The sequence below is a fragment of the Lepisma saccharinum genome, chromosome 16 (assembly GCF_977018435.1).
Source record: "Lepisma saccharinum chromosome 16, izLepSacc3.1, whole genome shotgun sequence".
Lineage (NCBI taxonomy): Eukaryota > Metazoa > Arthropoda > Insecta > Zygentoma > Lepismatidae > Lepisma > Lepisma saccharinum.
The window spans coordinates 35,288,320-35,301,004 of record NC_139244.1 but is presented as its reverse complement, the minus strand read 5'-3'; the positions used below and the strand labels follow the sequence as shown (position 1 = coordinate 35,301,004).

General features: G+C 36.2%; 4 non-coding genes across 4 annotated transcripts; all 4 read right to left on the bottom strand.

Moving 5' to 3' along the window:
• Positions 1-441: 441 nt before the first annotated feature.
• On the bottom strand, positions 442-515 carry TRNAN-GUU (transfer RNA asparagine (anticodon GUU)). Its single transcript has one exon. It is a non-coding gene; the product is annotated as a tRNA-Asn (tRNA).
• A 1,716-nt stretch (positions 516-2,231) lies between these two features.
• TRNAN-GUU (transfer RNA asparagine (anticodon GUU)) lies at positions 2,232-2,305 on the bottom strand. Its single transcript has one exon. It is a non-coding gene; the product is annotated as a tRNA-Asn (tRNA).
• A 6,651-nt stretch (positions 2,306-8,956) lies between these two features.
• On the bottom strand, positions 8,957-9,030 carry TRNAN-GUU (transfer RNA asparagine (anticodon GUU)). The gene has a single exon. It is a non-coding gene; the product is annotated as a tRNA-Asn (tRNA).
• Positions 9,031-10,745: 1,715 nt separating this feature from the next.
• On the bottom strand, positions 10,746-10,819 carry TRNAN-GUU (transfer RNA asparagine (anticodon GUU)). Its single transcript has one exon. It is a non-coding gene; the product is annotated as a tRNA-Asn (tRNA).
• Between the last annotated feature and the right edge of the window lie 1,866 nt (positions 10,820-12,685).

Here is a 12,685-nt window from a genome sequence, read left to right as displayed (position 1 = left end):
CTGGGCCCATATCCCAGAGGTCCGTGGATCGAAACCATGCCCTGCTAGAACTTGTGCGCTCGTATTCATTTTCAATTTATTTCAGTGTTCACAATACGAGACGCCAGAAATCCCAAGCAACGCTCACGTGATGATTCGAAATTGTTCAATTATTTTTTCCCAATTATAATTTCTCATAAACCTTAACCTCTCGCCGATTACCAAATGTGAAGATATATTCCAAACTTTGGTCATCATGATCACAAGATATACTCAATTGAAGCTTCCACTCGCGGTTTAGTTGATCAATATGAGCATTATCCCGTCTGTTTTTCGCAGATACTTGCGGTATTTACTGGTTTTCGCCTCAATTGCTGCTTCATGTATCCATCAACTTAAAGGAGTTCAACACAAATTGGTCAATTGCTATTTATTCGACGACCTCTTCTTGATTAAAAACAACGCCCCCGGGTGGGATCGAACCACCAACCTTTCGGTTAACAGCCGAACGCGCTAACCGATTGCGCCACGGAGGCTAACATACTATTACCTTGAAAATATTAGAAAATACTTCTAGGAGCTTGTCAACGGACCAGTTCGAACACGTGCCCTTCCCGTCGCACATTTGCATTACATACATTTATTTTGAGCTTCACAAGAAAAAAGGAAAAAACGTCAGTTTATAATGTCCTGCAAAACAGGTAAACTTATTGCCACTGCAGTAATACCAGCGCTACTAATAATCACTCAAAATTAGGAGTTATTGCTACTGAGAAAAAACTTTCGACAGAATAATATTAAATAGTCTTGAGTAAGCTGTCGATGAAAGTAAACCCCATGTCAAATTTCCCTTGCAAAATTTAACTCGCTGCTTCCGCTCCTCTTATCTCTGCTCCATCCAATATCAGTTGTGCAAAATATGGAGCTGCCGTGAATGCATCTGCACATGTTAGATTGCCGAAATTGGCTTTCGTACATCCCTCGCATGTCATAATCGAAACGTTAATTTCATTTTGAAAATCACAGAAAATCCTTTGCAATAATCAGCGTTACGAACACGAGGAGCAACGAACGCCTTCGTGCATGGATTTCTAGAGCGCTAAGCAGACGACCGAGTTCATTGCCGAACGAGAACGTCATAACTGGAATATCCAATCAGAGACGGTTCAGGTTTCGTGACGTACAGCATCAATTTGGCACAAATTCTAAGGCCAATTTCTCGCAAACTATTTCGAATTAACACAAATTATTTTGCACAACGTTAATATAAAATGAATGACTTGCAGTGATACAGTTGAAATCATATTTTAGGTAAGAGTAGAAATGTCCACTGCTACAGGAATGAGTGCTATAGATCGAGTTGAAAATGACGTGGATAACTACACTTGCAATATTCGCCATACCTCACCAATGTGATCATGCCCTTAAGTGAACTGAAAGTTAGAACACCAACCTGAAATGACATGCATGGAGAAAGACAACCCCGAAATTAGCCAACATGCATGGAATGTGGCAATCGAAAGAACGTCACTGCTGAAAGACATGGCTTTCTTCGTTATCATAAATTTCATCGAGGGGGTTCACATTTAAATTTGGATGCTTGCAATTCGATAGTTTGGTAGATTTACATTTTGCTATAAGCTTAAATTCGAAACCCAAATCTTGATGAAATTAATCACGAAAGAAATAGTGTAAATATCGCACTAACTCCACGACAACGACAAAAGTAAGAGTTTGATTCTGTATTCAGATTTACAAACTGATGATGTGTGATTGTTATGGAAGAAGCAGAGTGGCGCAGTGGAAGCGTGCTGGGCCCATAACCCAGAGGTCCGTGGATCGAAACCATGCTCTGCTAGAACTTTAGCGCTCGTATTCATTTTCAATTTATTTCAGTGTTCACAATACGAGACACCAGAAATCCCAAGCAACGCTCACGTGATGATTCGAAATTGGTCAATTATTTTTTCCCAATTATAATTTCTCATAAACCTTAACCTCTCGCCGATTACCAAACGTGAAGATATATTCCAAACTTTGGTCATCATGATCACAAGATATACTCAATTGAAGCTTCCACTCGCGGTTTAGTTGATCAATATGAGCATTATCCCGTCTGTTTTTCGCAGATACTTGCGGTATTTACTGGTTTTCGCCTCAATAGCTGTTTCATGTATCCATCAACTTAAAGGAGTTCAACACAAATTGGTCAATTGCTATTTATTCGACGACCTCTTCTTGGTTAAAAACAACGCCCCCGGGTGGGATCGAACCACCAACCTTTCGGTTAACAGCCGAACGCGCTAACCGATTGCGCCACGGAGGCTAACATACTATTACCTTGAAAATATTAGAAAATACTTCTAGAAGGTGGTCAACGGACCAGTTCGAACCCGTGCCCTTCCCGACGCACATTTGCATTACATACATTTATTTTGAGCTTCACAAGAAAAAAGAAAAAAACGTCGGTTTATAATGTCGTGGAAAACAGGTAAACTTATTGCCACTGCAGTAATACCAGCGCTACTAATAATCACTCAAAATTAGGAGTTATTGCTACTGAGAAAAAACTTTCGACAGAATAATATTAAATAGTCTTGAGTAAGCTGTCGATGAAACTAAACCCCATGTCAAATTTCCCTTGCAAAACTTAACTCGCTGCTTCCGCTCCTCTTATCTCTGCTCCATCCAATATCAGTTGTGCAAAATATGGAGCTGCCGTGAATGCATCTGCACATGTTAGATTGCCGAAATTGGCTTTCGTACATCTCTCGCATGTCATAATCGAAACGTTAATTTCATTTTGAAAATCACAGAAAATCCTTTGCAATAATCAGCGTTACGAACACGAGGAGCAACGAACGCCTTCGTGCATGGATTTCTAGAGCGCTAAGCAGACGACCGAGTTCATTGCCGAACGAGAACGTCATAACTGGAATATCCAATCAGAGACGGTTCAGGTTTCGTGACGTACAGCATCAATTTGGCACAACTTCTAAGGCCAATTTCTCGCAAACTATTTCGAATTAACACAAATTATTTTGCACAACTTAAATATAAAATGAATGACTTGCAGTGATACAGTTGAAATCATATTTTAGGTAAGAGTAGAAATGTCCATTGCTACAGAAATGAGTGCTGTAGATCGAGTTGAAAATGACGTGGATAACTACACTTGCAATATTCGCCATACCTCACCAATGTGATCATGCCCTTAAGTGGACTGAAAGTTAGTAGGGTAAACGGTACGTTTTAAGCCACCCCCAAAATTTTGGTTTACTTTTATTGTGTACACCTATACAGTAATATACTCAAAATCGAACTTTGACTGTTACAAAAGTGATACAATACAAGCGCAAAAAAAAATCAAAGCTCAAATTCCAATTTTCATAGTGCGAAATTGCTAATTTTCGAAAATCACTCTATAACTTTTGCTAAACTTTTATTTTTCAATAATTAAAGCGAAGTTTTAAGTTAAAAGTAAGTGCTAAGTTACCTCCGGTCTACTTCCGTTCTACTTCCGGTCCACTTCCGGTCTACTTCCGGTCTACTTCCGGTCTACTTCCGGTTTACTTCCGGTTTACTTGACAGACACTTGTGGGTTTCTGTGGTGTCTACTGATTGGCTTACTGTTTCAGATGCGGTTTGCGCTTAGGCTACTTAAAGGGTTTTTGTATTACAAATTAGTTAATATTGTGAGAATAGTTGAAGAGTATAGAGGTGTTGTTCCAGTGCTCCTCAGTAGTCAGAGAAGGGGGTACGAGTAAATATCCTCCTCTCCCCAAAATCTAACAATTTCATAGTGAGCTCTCTTAGTGTAATTTAACTGATTTTAGCTGATTTTACAAGTTTAAAAACTGAAAATGTGTTTTACGCAAGAGTTCAAATTCCAATTTTATTGTATAAGAATTATTTTATAGTTGCAGAAGTTCAAAAAACACGGTTCTACTATTGCATTCCACAATATGTCTAAAAGTATATCGAACTAGACGGGTCTAATAATTTCTTAAATGCAATTATTTTTCCAAAGAAACTTCTGCAACACAGAAATGTTGGCAAGAATTCTCATCTAACTTAGTTGTTGACAAAATCAATAGTTTTGCATTCCAAATATTCTCCGAGTGTGCGTGCGTGTGTGTAGATATGACGTCAACTTCTTAAGAATGTCACGTCAATAATACTAGCTTGGGAAGGTCGTGACATATCTTTTTCTCTATAAAAAAGAGATAGAAGATCATGTAACTTGTTTGACGTAGACAGGATGTCAACAATGCATTCATAACTAACATGTGATTATTCAAAAATTCAAATAGTGCAGTGGATTTTAGGTCTCACCACTGAAGTTTCCCTTGCATAGGAGATCTTTATAAGTGTTTCTTATCCAATTTCATCTTTATTTTTATAAAATCTTATTAAATTTTGACTTGATTGTGAGTTTTGTGTTTTTCCCCGAGAAAATTTATATATATAAATACTAAGAAACTTTCATTTAAATAACATCTTGTAAAAAATGACAACTTGTATAACTGACTTACCACTTGAACTGCTATACAAGATTTTTAAGTACACAGGTGAGGATGTTGCGAGGCTTGTTGAGTTAAGCAAAATAGTGCCTGAATTTCGTCCACCGTGCGAGATGATTTTTATAGACAATCTTCGCAAAATAAGTGGTATTAAAAAGTTACAAAATCCCGAGTCTCTTTTTCGAGCTGCAAGCAAAAAATTGGCCGATAGGATGGACGAGCTTTATGAGGCAAGGGAAGGAAGGAGACGGTATACGGATGTTTGGTATAAGTCAAATGCTGAAACAGACAGAATTATCACACAACTTATCGCTTTGACTGAGGCACGAACTTTTTCCTAACGTGACATGATATATAAATAAAATACTATTACTAAAAAGGAGATAAACGGATTAACTTTTGCAGGCAACCAAATCTTATGAAATACTGATAAAAGATATGCTTTCTATTAAAAATGTAATTATTTATAAACATGGAATGCGTGATATTCTCGAAAAATGTAACCTCTTTTTTCTCTCTTCAGGAACTCGAATCCTATTAAAACATACAAAAAAAAACATCAACACGGACGACAAACATGCATCACATGAAATAACAAACAACTTATTTTGTTTAGTTAAAAAATTCTAAATTTAATATCTTTTAAAATCACATGATAACAACTTATTTGAACTAGTTTCCAAATTCAAATATTTAGGAGTAATATTAACAAATGAAAATTATATTAAAGAGGAAATAAAATAAAAAGTATGCTTAATTCAGGAAATGCATGTTATTTCTCTCTAAGAAATTAAAAGTTAAAATATATAAAATAGTAATTCTGCTTGTAGTATTATATGGATGTGAAATTTGGTCAAATATAAATTGAAAGTATTTGAAAATAAGTTTGTTAGAAAAATATTTGGATTTAAAAGGGATGAGAAGATAGGTTAGTGGAGAAGGTTACATAATTTAGAACTACATAATTTATATTCATGTCCAGATATTATTAGAACAATTAAATAAAAAAGATTTAAGTGGACAGGTTATGTGGTATAAAGCCCGAATAGAAGAGGAAAGAGGAGTTTACAGAATTTTTGTTGGGAAATTTGATGGTAAGAGCAGGCCTAGACGAAGATAGAAGGACAATATTGAGATGGATCTAAAGGAAATTGCTAGGGATGGTTAAGAATATATAAATGGATAGATGGAAGGCCTGTGTTGCTGCAGGCATGAATCTTCGGGTTTAAGAATACTAGAGAGTTAGTTAGTTATGAAATTACATGGAACTATAAAAAAATACAATTTCTGGCATAGAATGAACTTTTTAAAAAATGAAATTTATTTCTTCATAATGAACTTTAACCTATAGTATTGTACAAAAAAGAGATTACTTGAAAAGTAAAATTAATGCAATTGAAATAAAAGTATCAGAGGTGCAAATAAATTTAGAAAGGGGTGGCAACCTAAAATAAACTTGATGAAAAATGGCTGACTATTTTAAATAGATGGAAGAATTGCTTTAATGATTTTAACTTGATTGAATTTAAAAATGCTAAAAAGATAAATTATTTGAATTTGGAATACCTAAGAATCTTGTTAATATGTCTGACAAATGTGCAATTTATGAAAGGTTATAAAACAAAGATGCATCATATTTATTGCTTTTTAATTTTGCTTTAGAATATGCTGTTAGGAAGGTAAAAAACTAACGAGGTAATGTGACTTAACTGTTTAGCATATGCAGATGATGTAAATATAATTAAGAATAATGCTAAAATATTTTTTAAAAGCAAATAAGAAAATTAATAAAGAAAAAAATACAGGTCGAAACTAACTTGTTTAATCTAATGTTTAAATTTAAATAATACTTACAAATGAAAATGATATTAAAGAAGAAATGAAAAAAGAAAGCTTAATGCATATTATTTTTCTCTTCATAAAATTTTGTATTTTTATTTAATATCTAAGAAACTAAAAATTGAAATATACAAAACAATAATTTTGCCTATGGATGCGAAAACTTGATCCCTTGCATTAACATTGAGAATATTTGAAAATAAGATTCTTAAGAAAATATTTTAGCCTAAAAGGGATGAAGAAACAAGTGAATGGTGAAAGTTACATAATTTAAAAATACATAATTTATATTAATTTCCAAATATTATTAGATTGATGAGACTCGGGATTCTGTAACTTTTTAATACCACTTATTTTGCGAAGATTGTCTATAAAAATCATCTCGCACGGTGGACGAAATTCAGGCACTATTTTGCTTAACTCAACAAGCCTCGCAACATCCTCACCTGTGTACTTAAAAATCTTGTATAGCAGTTCAAGTGGTAAGTCAGTTATACAAATTGTCATTTTTTACAAGATGTTATTTAAATGAAAGTTTCTTAGTATTTATATATATAAATTTTCTCGGGGAAAAACACAAAACTCACAATCAAGTCAAAATTTAATAAGATTTTATAAAAATAAAGATGAAATTGGATAAGAAACACTTATAAAGATCTCCTATGCAAGGGAAACGTCAGTGGTGAGACCTAAAATCCACTGCACTATTTGAATTTTTGAATAATCACATGTTAGTTATGAATGCATTGTTGACATCCTGTCTACGTCAAGCAAGTTACATGATCTTCTATCTCTTTTTTATAGAGAAAAAGATATGTCACGACCTTCCCAAGCTAGTATTATTGACGTGACATTCTTAAGAAGTTGACGTCACATCTACACACACGCACGCACACTCGGAGAATATTTGGAATGCAAAACTATTGATTTTGTCAACAACTAAGTTAGATGAGAATTCTTGCCAACATTTCTGTGTTGCAGAAGTTTGTTTGGAAAAATAATTGCATTTAAGAAATTATTAGACCCGTCTAGTTCGATATACTTTTAGACATATTGTGGAATGCAATAGTAGAACTGTGTTTTTTGAACTTCTGCAACTATAAAATAATTCTTATACAATAAAATTGGAATTTGAACTCTTGCATAAAACACATTTTCAGTTTTTAAACTTGTAAAATCAGCTAAAATCAGTTAAATTACACTAAGAGAGCTCACTATGAAATTGTTAGATTTTGGGGAGAGGAGGATATTTACTCGTACCCCCTTCTCTGACTACTGAGGAGCACTGGAACAACACCTCTATACTCTTCAACTATTCTCACAATATTAACTAATTTGTAATACAAAAACCCTTTAAGTAGCCTAAGCGCAAACCGCATCTGAAACAGTAAGCCAATCAGAAGACACCACAGTAACCCACAAGTGTCTGTCAAGTAAACCGGAAGTAAACCGGAAGTAGACCGGAAGTAGACCGGAAGTAGACCGGAAGTAAACCGGAAGTAGACCGGAAGTGGACGTGGAAGTGGACCGGAAGTAACTTAGCACTTACTTTTAACTTAGCACTTCGCTTTAATTATTGAAAAATAAAAGTTTAGCAAAAGTTATAGAGGGATTTTCGAAAATTAGCAATTTTGCACTATGAAAATTGGAATTTGAGCTTTGACTTTTTTTTTTGCGCTTGTATTGTATCACTTTTGTAACAGTCAAAGTTCGATTTTGAGTATATTACTGTATAGGTGTACACAATAAAAGTAAACCAAAATTTTGGGGGTGGCTTAAAACGTACCGTTTACCCTACTAAAGTTAGAACACCAACCTGAAATGACATGCATGGAGAAAGACAACCCCGAAATTAGCCAACATGCATGGGATGTGGCAATCGAAAGAACGTCACTGCTGAAAGACATGGCTTTCTTCGTTATCATAAATTTCATCGAGGGGGTTCACATTTAAATTTGGATGCTTGCAATCCGATAGTGGGGTAGATTTACATTTTGCTATAAGCTTAAGTTCGAAACAGAAATCTTGATGAAATTAATCACGGAAGAAATAGTGTAAATATCGCACTAACTCCACGACAACGACAAAAGTACGAGTTTGATTCTGTATTCAGATTTACAAGCTGATGATGTGTGATTGTTATGGAAGAAGCAGAGTGGCGCAGTGGAAGCGTGCTGGGCCCATATCCCAGAGGTCCGTGGATCGAAACCATGCCCTGCTAGAACTTGTGCGCTCATATTCATTTTCAATTTATTTCAGTGTTCACAATACGAGACGCCAGAAATCCCAAGCAACGCTCACGTGATGATTCGAAATTGTTCAATTATTTTTTCCCAATTATAATTTCTCATAAACCTTAACCTCTCGCCGATTACCAAATGTGAAGATATATTCCAAACTTTGGTCATCATGATCACAAGATATACTCAATTGAAGCTTCCACTCGCGGTTTAGTTGATCAATATGAGCATTATCCCGTCTGTTTTTCGCAGATACTTGCGGTATTTACTGGTTTTCGCCTCAATTGCTGCTTCATGTATCCATCAACTTAAAGGAGTTCAACACAAATTGGTCAATTGCTATTTATTCGACGACCTCTTCTTGGTTAAAAACAACGCCCCCGGGTGGGATCGAACCACCAACCTTTCGGTTAACAGCCGAACGCGCTAACCGATTGCGCCACGGAGGCTAACATACTATTACCTTGAAAATATTAGAAAATACTTCTAGAAGGTGGTCAACGGACCAGTTCGAACCCGTGCCCTTCCCGACGCACATTTGCATTACATACATTTATTTTGAGCTTCACAAGAAAAAAGAAAAAAACGTCGGTTTATAATGTCGTGGAAAACAGGTAAACTTATTGCCACTGCAGTAATACCAGCGCTACTAATAATCACTCAAAATTAGGAGTTATTGCTACTGAGAAAAACTTTCGACAGAATAATATTAAATAGTCTTGAGTAAGCTGTCGATGAAACTAAACCCCATGTCAAATTTCCCTTGCAAAACTTAACTCACTGCTTCCGCTCCTCTTATCTCTGCTCCATCCAATATCAGTTGTGCAAAATATGGAGCTGCCGTGAATGCATCTGCACATGTTAGATTGCCGAAATTGGCTTTCGTACATCCCTCGCATGTCATAATCGAAACGTTAATTTCATTTTGAAAATCACAGAAAATCCTTTGCAATAATCAGCGTTACGAACACGAGGAGCAACGAACGCCTTCGTGCATGGGTTTCTAGGGCGCTAAGCAGACGACCGAGTTCATTGCCGAACGAGAACGTCATAACTGGAATATCCAATCAGAGACGGTTCAGGTTTCGTGACGTACAGCATCAATTTGGCACAACTTCTAAGGCCAATTTCTCGCAAACTATTTCGAATTAACACAAATTATTTTGCACAACGTTAATATAAAATGAATGACTTGCAGTGATACAGTTGAAATCATATTTTAGGTAAGAGTAGAAATGTCCATTGCTAAAGGAATGAGTGCTGTAGATCGAGTTGAAAATGACGTGGATAACTACACTTGCAATATTCGCCATACCTCACCAATGTGATCATGCCCTTAAGTGGACTGAAAGTTAGAACACCAACCTGAAATGACATGCATGGAGAAAGACAACCCCGAAATTAGCCAACATGCATGGGATGTGGCAATCGAAAGAACGTCACTGCTGAAAGGCATGGCTTTCTTCGTTATCATAAATTTCATCGAGGGGGTTCACATTTAAATTTGGATGCTTGCAATTCGATAGTGGGGTAGATTTACATTTTGCTATAAGCTTAAATTCGAAACCCAAATCTTGATGAAATTAATCACGGAAGAAATAGTGTAAATATCGCACTAACTCCACGACAACGACAAAAGTACGAGTTTGATTCTGTATTCAGATTTACAAACTGATGATGTGTGATTGTTATGGAAGAAGCAGAGTGGCGCAGTGGAAGCGTGCTGGGCCCATAACCCAGAGGTCCGTGGATCGAAACCATGCTCTGCTAGAACTTTTGCGCTCGTATTCATTTTCAATTTATTTCAGTGTTCACAATACGAGACACCAGAAATCCCAAGCAACGCTCACGTGATGATTCGAAATTGGTCAATTATTTTTTCCCAATTATAATTTCTCATAAACCTTAACCTCTCGCCGATTACCAAACGTGAAGATATATTCCAAATTTTGGTCATCATGATCACAAGATATACTCAATTGAAGCTTCCACTCGCGGTTTAGTTGATCAATATGAGCATTATCCCGTCTGTTTTTCGCAGATACTTGCGGTATTTACTGGTTTTCGCCTCAATTGCTGCTTCATGTATCCATCAACTTAAAGGAGTTCAACACAAATTGGTCAATTGCTATTTATTCGACGACCTCTTCTTGGTTAAAAACAACGACCCCGGGTGGGATTGAACCACCAACCTTTCAGTTAACAGCCGAACGCGCTAACCGATTGCGCCACGGAGGCTAACATACTATTACCTTGAAAATATTAGAAAATACTTCTAGAAGGTGGTCAACGGACCAGTTCGAACCCGTGCCCTTCCCGACGCACATTTGCATTACATACATTTATTTTGAGCTTCACAAGAAAAAAGAAAAAAACGTCGGTTTATAATGTCGTGGAAAACAGGTAAACTTATTGCCACTGCAGTAATACCAGCGCTACTAATAATCACTCAAAATTAGGAGTTATTGCTACTGAGAAAAAACTTTCGACAGAATAATATTAAATAGTCTTGAGTAAGCTGTCGATGAAACTAAACCCCATGTCAAATTTCCCTTGCAAAACTTAACTCGCTGCTTCCGCTCCTCTTATCTCTGCTCCATCCAATATCAGTTGTGCAAAATATGGAGCTGCCGTGAATGCATCTGCACATGTTAGATTGCCGAAATTGGCTTTCGTACATCTCTCGCATGTCATAATCGAAACGTTAATTTCATTTTGAAAATCACAGAAAATCCTTTGCAATAATCAGCGTTACGAACACGAGGAGCAACGAACGCCTTCGTGCATGGATTTCTAGAGCGCTAAGCAGACGACCGAGTTCATTGCCGAACGAGAACGTCATAACTGGAATATCCAATCAGAGACGGTTCAGGTTTCGTGACGTACAGCATCAATTTGGCACAACTTCTAAGGCCAATTTCTCGCAAACTATTTCGAATTAACACAAATTATTTTGCACAACTTAAATATAAAATGAATGACTTGCAGTGATACAGTTGAAATCATATTTTAGGTAAGAGTAGAAATGTCCATTGCTACAGGAATGAGTGCTGTAGATCGAGTTGAAAATGACGTGGATAACTACACTTGCAATATTCGCCATACCTCACCAATGTGATCATGCCCTTAAGTGGACTGAAAGTTAGTAGGGTAAACGGTACGTTTTAAGCCACCCCCAAAATTTTGGTTTACTTTTATTGTATACACCTATACAGTAATATACTCAAAATCGAACTTTGACTGTTACAAAAGTGATACAATACAAGCGCAAGAAAAAAGTCAAAGCTCAAATTCCAATTTTCATAGTGCGAAATTGCTAATTTTCGAAAATCCCTCTATAACTTTTGCTAAACTTTTATTTTTCAATAATTAAAGCGAAGTTTTAAGTTAAAAGTAAGTGCTAAGTTACCTCCGGTCTACTTCCGGTCCACTTCCGGTCCACTTCCGGTTTACTTCCGGTTTGCTTCCGGTCTACTTCCGGTCTACTTCCGGTTTACTTCCGGTTTACTTGACAGACACTTGTGGGTTTCTGTGGTGTCTTCTGATTGGCTTACTGTTTCAGATGCGGTTTGCGCTTAGGCTACTTAAAGGGTTTTTGTATTACAAATTAGTTAATATTGTGAGAATAGTTGAAGAGTATAGAGGTGTTGTTCCAGTGCTCCTCAGTAGTCAGAGAAGGGGGTACGAGTAAATATCCTCCTCTCCCCAAAATCTAACAATTTCATAGTGAGCTCTCTTAGTGTAATTTAACTGATTTTAGCTGATTTTACAAGTTTAAAAACTGAAAATGTGTTTTACGCAAGAGTTCAAATTCCAATTTTATTGTATAAGAATTATTTTATAGTTGCAGAAGTTCAAAAAACACGGTTCTACTATTGCATTCCACAATATGTCTAAAAGTATATCGAACTAGACGGGTCTAATAATTTCTTAAATGCAATTATTTTTCCAAAGAAACTTCTGCAACACAGAAATGTTGGCAAGAATTCTCATCTAACTTAGTTGTTGACAAAATCAATAGTTTTGCATTCCAAATATTCTCCGAGTGTGCGTGCGTGTGTGTAGATATGACGTCAACTTCTTAAGAATGTCACGTCAATAATA